At 32.6% G+C, this 8,782-nt stretch overlaps 1 pseudogene across 1 annotated transcript; it reads right to left on the minus strand.

Annotated features, from left to right (window-relative positions):
• Nucleotides 1-5,027: 5,027 nt before the first annotated feature.
• LOC143229424 (glutathione S-transferase Mu 1 pseudogene) lies at nucleotides 5,028-6,038 on the minus strand (annotated as a pseudogene). Its single transcript, XR_013015856.1, has one exon. The product of XR_013015856.1 is annotated as a glutathione S-transferase Mu 1 pseudogene (transcript).
• Between the last annotated feature and the right edge of the window lie 2,744 nt (nucleotides 6,039-8,782).

Raw genomic sequence — 8,782 nt, forward strand, 5'->3', positions numbered from 1 at the left:
CTTGTCTTGTTTCATGCGAGTTTATATCTTACAAAACATTCAAACAAAATGTTACGTGTATGGGTACAGATACACCAGTTGTATGAACCATTCTATTTTAATTCTGGCCGATCAAAAGGCTAAGTCATTTATTTTACATGTCACAATCCATCAAAGTATTTATGGATGTATATTAAGGTGATAATTTATATATTTCACTCATAAAAGAAGAGTTATAATGTAAGATTTTTTCATTTAAGAGGCCTGAATCATCCCTCAGAAAATCATATAAAATAATCGTTAATTATTAATTAAAGAAGCCTTACTTATACAACAACTTAAACCCAAAATAAACCAATATAAAGGAACGCCATTATACCTATATTAATATAATAAAATAAATAAAATTATATATTCAAACATCTAACACCGCCCTCTACATTCCGACACTCAGTTACACAACCCCTTTCAAACATGTGGTCAGCTTCCGGTCAGTTACCTCTTTCTTTGTGAACCTAACGATGACCGAAGAAGGTCGAAACGTTGTTCGCTCTTCTATGTAAAATATTTTCTCAACCCAAACGAGCCGTTTTTGCATATAAATTTCTCAACAAGTGGGTTTCTCGACATCACTGAATCGTTGATTCTTTATTATTTTTATAAAGTCTGTATATATATTATATACTAGTTCTATATAACTGTTAATTTATATAAAAAAAATAATACGGACCTCAATATAGTGTATTTTGTCTTTTTGCGTCACAATATTCACATACAATCACTTTGTGAAGCTTCTGTTTCAGAACTAATCAACAGTAGATTAGTAAATTCAGCTAGATAGTAACGCTCGGTCAGGTGGTTAAGGCTCTCGAATCGTAATCTAAAGGTCGCAGGTTCGGATTCCAGTCAACCAAACATGCTTCCCCTTTAAGCAGTGGAAGCGTTATAATATTACGGTTAATTCCACTATTCGTTGGTAAAAGAGTAACCCAAGAGTTGGCGGTGGTTGGTGATGACTACCTGCCTTCTTACGCTGCTAAATTAGGGACAGCTAGCGCAGATAGCCTTCGTGTAGCTTTGCGCGAAATTAAAAACAAACAAACAAACACGATAGTAAATGAGAATGTATTGGAGAGTAGAAAAACCCAAAAATAATGCATGACCCAAAAAATGTTAAAGAGTGGTTATTTGTACACGTTTTAATTAATTGGATATTATAGGCAGTAAATATAATTTTTTTGACAAACCAGCCTGGCTTTGAATATTCACGTAACGTAAAAAAAGAAAATATTTGGTTTAAGATATCGGTGCCCAAGCGTAAGGTAAGCGAATTTTATATTTTGCTTTTTACTGATAGTTCATTTGGCAATTTCATGGAGACTTACAGCTTTATCATGGCCTGGCATGGCCAAGTGCGTAAGGCATGCGACGTGTTCGCCCTTTCAGCTTTGTGAGTGTTATAATTTTCGATCAATCCCACAATTCGTTGGTAAAAGAGTAGCCCAAGAGTTGGCGGTGGGTGGTGATGACTAGCTGCCTTCCCTCTAGTTTTACACTACTAAATTAGGGACGGCTCGGTGCAGCTGGCTAACAACCTACTCACTTAAATACATGTTGAAGAATCCGAAAACGATTGTGGCCCTATGTTCCTTGATGGAATCTAATGGTGATACCTAACCTAACCTACCTTACAGCTTTATTACATTTGGTACAGTTTAGTACATTTGGTATTACGGCTGATCTTACGTAACATGACAGAAAATAACTTAAAAATAAATGTAGTTTTGAGGTTCTAGAGGTGTTCGCAAAATCAGATAGCACTTGACATCACATGGTATGATACATATAATTGTTATTTTAAAAAAGTGTTTAAATTGGTTTTAACGATAAAACAAGTGCAGTACTTAGTTTTGAATTTTATCTACTGGTAGTTACGGACGTGAATAACAACTTTGATTCACGCAACTTACAGATTGAGCTTAATAAATTATTGTGCTTGAGAACAATGGAATAAAAACTTTCATTTCAAACAATTATCTGGGCGTCAAACAAAGATCAAATTTATAGCATAAATGAAACCGATTGCACAGAGGGCTATAATTTCTTATGAAGTCAGATATGCCAATTTTACTTAGGTTGAGCAAATAGGTATGTGTACTTAAGATAAAGTGGTTGTAACCAAACTTTTGGTTATGATAGAGATTCAAAATGGCTGCTTGAATGAAACCTATTTAACCTTCGCTTTATTTTTCACTTTCAACTTCTAGGTTATGTAATTACTGATTCGCCTCTTGAATTTTGCATCTCTACTCTAGTTCGAAGTGTCTTCATGTATCAAGCTAGATTTGAATATTTAAGTAAAAGAATTAGGGAATAATTTTGTTTCTACAAGAAGCTATAAGATGACATGGTTAAAGATAGTTGAAAAAGAATTATTGTGCAGTAAACAATAATTAAAAAATGTTAAAGTATGGGTGAAACTTAACCTCCCCTGTTTAGTTTAACGGATTGATATTATACTTGTTAAATAGCATACAACAGTAACTACACTTCTCTAAACCCCCCAGTGGTTCACCGGTATGTATGCAGACTTACAACGCTAAAAACTGGATTTCGATACCCGTGGTGAGCAGAGCACAGATAGCCCATTGTGTAGCTTTGTGTTTAATTAAAAAACAACTCTTCTCTGAAATTGTATTCCAACGTAGACGGAAAATGTGTTTGTTATTCAGCCTAACATTTGAATATCAGTGTAAAAATATAAACAAACATCAGAAACATTTTTAGAATGAGAAAAATAATGTGACTAACCTCAAACTGATTTTAAATGGAATGCGAGCATCCTGGTGTTATTATTTAGATGATATGGTAGCATTAACAGCGCGATACTTGTGAGTTACCTTATTTAAAATACTTCTGTTTGAAAACCTTTCAATCATTTGTCACCTTCATGGTTGTAGCAACCATCTTTTGTAAAATTATGATATTGCACCTAAATTCTATCAGACTTATATATCAAATTATGCTATGATCTGATCTGATCTTACGTGGCACAACTTTGACGTGCATGGAAATGATGCATTTATTACTATAACTGTTGTTCCTAAGGAGTGGTATTCGCAATTTTTGTTTTAAATGGTTCACTGTTGTTGTCTACATGTCCGCCATTGACATTTTAAATGCGTAATACATAATAATAGAACTTCCAAATGATAAGACCCTAATTACTTGAATGATCTTCTCATAGAATATGCCCACTCTCCTCTCATTCTATATACTAACAGATATTTTCCAATATCTCTCAATTTTTGAGGTGTTAACTTCCCAGTAGACTTGTGTATCATCCTGTATAACAAAATAATGTAAAAGTATTTAATGCCATAAAATAGTTCCTCAGTGGCGTAGTGATAAGTGTGAAGGCTGATAAAGCTAAAAATACGATTTTGATACTTCAAAGATAACTCATTGTATAGCTTTGTGTTTAACAACAAACAAACAAATTTTGTCTTAAATCATTATAAACAAATAATGGGTTGATTCATCGGTTAAATAACCTAGATATTAAAAAAACGTTTTCGATTGTAACAGCTTACTTTCAACTGGGGCTAACTCGGCATTATTGAAATTAAAAGAAGGGTAAATATTCCACTTCTCCAGTAGCTATTTTCTATATCTGAACCGCCTCTTTACCCCGCATGACGTACAACTTAAAAATACCAGTTGTGTTAAACAATGTATAGTGGTTTTGAATTAAGCACAAAGCTACACAATAGGCTATCTGTGCTATGCCCACTACAGATATCGAAACCCGATTTTTAGCGTTGTAAGTCTGCAGACATACCGCTGAGCTACTTGGGGGCTGTCTAGGACGCTCTCAGACGTACATCTTGTTCAAAAACAAAGTTATTGTGGAAGTGAATACTATTGACTGGTTATCTTCCCGGTTATCAGTTCAAAAGTAAAGACATATATCTGACATCTATAGGTCTCTGACCTAGTCTTTTTTCAAAATCTGCACTAGATGTCACTACTCTTAAATACGCACTGCGATGTCAGAGGGGAATCGAAATAAAATCATGGGATTTTATTATTTTAAGTCCTGAAATTTGACACCAACCTAGTAATGGACATTTTACATTGAGTTAATAAATATTTAAATGTAATTTATACATTTTTCATGTAAAAATTAATCAATACAGATAACAAAATATATCTAAAATAGATTATGTAAGCACCTCCACCCTATTGCTTTTTGGTGTTGTTTTTTGACAAAACAATCGTTTGTTGTCTTCTATTTTGGGATATTTAAAATATACTTATAATAATCTATATATAGCAAACCAGGCTTAACATGAGTAGTTTATGCAAAATTCCAGCTTTTTATTAGTTTACCAACTACATGTTGTATGCGTATTGTACCCCGTTGTGTAAACTGAATCGTTCATACTAACTATAGAAAAGATTAAATGCGTTAAGAAAACAACGATTAACACCTATTGATATAAAAAACTCACTCAACACACACACATATATGTATGATGTCCTTGTTGTATTATAAGAGTAGTGGTCTTGTCCCACTAATCAACTAGAGCAGTCCACGAGTTGGAAGAAAGTGGTGATGACTAGTTGTAATACCTTTTGTCTATTTGTTCAGAGTCATAGACGGATGACACAAACAGTCCTCGAGTATTTTTGTTCGAAAATTTGATAGACAAACAAGAAAACATTAATAGAAACCTATAAGCTTTAATCACTACTTCAGTCACCATTTCTTTAATTAATATTACGTTCATGAATATATGCTAACCTTAAAGATTATCTGAGGTGTCAAATCAATAACTGAGTATATGGCGTACAAAATATATTTAATCTCTTTGCCATTTGGGCGGCTTCCATCCCTCTTTAAATTAAATAAAAACATTTTCAATGAATTTTCGATTGCTAAGAATATACCAAAAATAATAATAAAAACTTCTGTGTTAATGTTAATGCATTTTACATGACATAACAATACATAACGAGTTCTAATAACTTCACCAAAGACCTAATTCAGAATTCTTTTATTGCTTCTATTGTAAATGTTTTAACAATAAACAATAACTAATTCGATGAGAGCTTCATAACATTTTCAGTACTTATAGCAAATCTCATATAATATATTGTTTAACAAAACCTCATAATTAGTTCTCTATTGAAATAAAAACTTGACTTTGTTTTACCTTCATATTGTTTAATTACTTCAATAGTTCATGAAATAAGACTTATTCTGTTATTTACAAATAATTGTAGGGAAAAGAGTAACCCATGTCTATATAAGAATTGGGAAACTTCTCCAAGGCTTTCTCAGGTTTATTTGGGCTGAATTCTCCACCAAACATAAAAAAAGGAGCAAATAAAGGGTACCATTTAAACTTGTCTGATTCCATGTAATTCTTGATGGCTGGCAGTTGTTGAAATCGAACCATGTATTGCAGGAGATTAGGGTACTTCTTCAAACAATCTGGTTCAAAGAGTTGGTAATGATCCAAAGTCTCATAGCCAAGGAAATCTACGTAAGTCAGTCTGTCCCCCAGTAGCCACTGTCTAGAATCTAAGAATTGTGACAAGAGTTTTATCTGTTCAGGAAGACGTTCCATGTAGTTCTTTCGCTTGTTTATGTAATTTTCAGATGGAACGTAACAGGTTCTTATTAGGCCCCATCTCATGTCATCCAGTTGCTGTTCCACCAAATCAGCACGAATTCGCTCCTCTTCTGTCTTAGCGTCTAGGTTCATTTTTCGAGCTATATATTTCATAATGGCTAAACTCTGAGTCAATTTGATATCTCCATCGATATAGTAAGGAAGATTAGGAAATTCTAGTCCTAAAGACGATCGTTCTTTTTCCCAGTCTTTACGACTCCACTCAGGTGGACCACCAGGGAAATACAGCTTCTCCTTGTAGTCTATTCCCAAGTATACTAACATGTAGCGAATAGGCTCACCCACACCGCGATCGTTCCAATACCCTAGCACTGGAGACATGACTTGTGATCTAAATGCTGATCAGCTTCCAACTTCTAGATGACTTGGTTGCTTTTATAGGTATGTATCACGTGTTTCCTTACGGCCCTCCACACGAAACTTTTTTCTATAGGTTTTAAGTCAAAGGATATTTGTGGTGACGACTATGACCTTCAAACCATATCTTAATATGTTAACTTTAAAGAACTATTTAAAAGTTTTTTAGCAAAAGAATTTCGCGTTTTTTAAAGTGAATTTGTAATGTGCTGAACGTTTTTGGTTGGAAGGAAAATTAACATATAGTATAAATCAGTACATGTAATGTTTGAAAGTCAATTAAATGCTTCCTCATTGTACTGGAAGATACTCTTGATTAAATACTTAAATTTAGTTCGTGAACAGCCACTAGATGGACGTCAATTTTTTGTGGTATTTTATTCCTTTGATAACAAAACTTCATAAGAAACAAGTACACTTTCGCGGATTATTAATTTGGTTATAGTTTATCAAGTAATTTTGTTAGAATATTTGTTTTACTTTTTTGAATCAAATAATGTTTTATTTTTGTTACCATATTACTGTGTCAAAAAGTTTTTGATTGGATGGAAAATTAGTATATAAAATAAATCAGTTCTTGTAATGTTTGAAAGTCAATTAAATGCTTCCACATTATAAGGATAAACTCAGTTGCTCCTATCTTTTTTAAATTAGTTATACTTCTGAAGGCAAGATACTCCAAATTAAATACTTAATTTTAGTTCGTGAGATAACAACTAGATTGGCTTTAGGTGCTGTTTGTTTTGTAAAACAAATTTTTATTTTGTCGCTTTTTATATGAAAACTCCTTAATAAGCAAGTAGATTAACATGGGTTGCTAACTTGATAATAGTTTGTCAAGTAGTTTTATCTCCGTCTTGTTTTTTGAATCAAACAATATTTTATTTTTGTTACTGACCGACGCATGTGGTGAAATCATTTATATTGTAAAGATAATGTTTTGTTACAGGTAGTAATTTTGTTTTGCGAAAACAAGTTTAGCTTTATTACCCTTTACTGCACACAGTTTTAAACTTTTAGTTTTAGTAAATGTAGTTATATTATGAGATTTTATGAGAAGTTTCAATTGGTACCCAAGCATTATTTGAAATAAGTAAGAGGTTATTTTGTTTTAGAAATTTTGTGCAAAACTAAAATAACAACAACAAAGGATAGTTTTTTCCCAAATTTGAATTTATGGATTACTTGGCAGTATCGTCGCTAAATCTTGAGCTACTCTTATATTACCAAATAATGCAATCAGCCCTCACGATTTTAGCACTCCCACAGTTTCAATAAGCAAAACACGATTTTGCGATAAAAAGACACGAGCCTTGAACTTTTGACTTTGCTGTCACTAGCACACTAATGTTGGGCCACCTCTAGTCCGGTTGATAATTTTCTTTCAAACAATCGTTATTCAGCAGTAGTTTCAGTCAAGGATAATTTATTTCTGATGTTCTTCACAAGTAACTTAATGACATCGTGAATAGTTAATGTACACAGTTGTCTGAACCTCAACCTTACGAACTAATGCTTTTAACTTAAATGTAATTAGAGTCTTGATGTATAAAAAAACAGCTAACTGGACTTTTAGAATTCGAGTTGCATAAGATAGATATCATTTGGTTTGTGTTTTTGAAATAGTTTCAACATCATATGTGTTATGCCCCCCACCTCCAGTGACTCAGCGAAATCTCTAAGGATCACACCACTAAAAATCGGTTTTTGATACCTGTGGTGAGCAGGACACAGATAATCCATTGTGTAGCTTTGTGCTTAATTCAAAACAAATAAACGAACGAACGTTTGTGTCAACTTAACATATTCTGATTAAAAGTAATCAAAATGTACATAATTTGAATAAATTTAATTCTTCGAAATTCAGTTTTACTAAATAGAAATCATTTCATTGTCTCGATCGTCTTGCTAGCACTAAAAACTGTTATAAATGATTCTCGCTAAGGTTGTGAGAGTTCAGCCTTAAAGGTTGCTGGTGATAAAATGTATATTTCTTACAGAGCAAAATTTCTAGCCTACTAGTGATAATTGATTGGTAATTCTATAAAAATGGAGTTTTAGAAATGATAAAACTGAGAAAATAAACAATAAAGTATCACACTTCCACTCTTTGTTTTCGAAATATCAGTTCCGTTTTCAATAATTTCACAAGTGGTGCAAGTTAACTCCAGTCATGGTCATAAATACTCCGTTTATTGTATTATTTAGATCATTAGATGTGGCCCACATTATGTTACATTATCAGAGTTTTAACGTTCTAGGTAATGTTTTTATTGTCCAGTCACTGAAGAAAAGGATACAACTTAAGAGAATTCGTCTGATAGCTTATCTTGCGCTCCTCTACCTTTTGTTTAGTGGTAAACAGAAAGAATAAATTAAATGGTACATTTAGTTTATTTCTCAACTTATTCATTTCCATGTACAAGAGTTTATGGAACTGGACAATATGTTTATTTTAATTAAGTTGTTTCAATATAAAATTAAAATATTTTAGTTGAGTAATACCTTTGTTACGAAAATTGGAGAATTAGAGTATTGAATTTAGGCTGGCCAACATACAACATTAATTACTTCCTAAACGGATTGGCTACTGTTTCCTTCTGATAACGTTTAGTCGTACTTGCATGTTATACTACTATTAAATAATAATCAAACCACAGTTAACTTAACCCTAATAAAACAAGATGATATGTGATGGTAAACTGTAAAACTAATGTGACGAAAAATCAAACAAGAGACTATTA

The sequence above is a fragment of the Tachypleus tridentatus genome, chromosome 10 (genome assembly GCF_004210375.1).
Source record: "Tachypleus tridentatus isolate NWPU-2018 chromosome 10, ASM421037v1, whole genome shotgun sequence".
Lineage (NCBI taxonomy): Eukaryota > Metazoa > Arthropoda > Merostomata > Xiphosura > Limulidae > Tachypleus > Tachypleus tridentatus.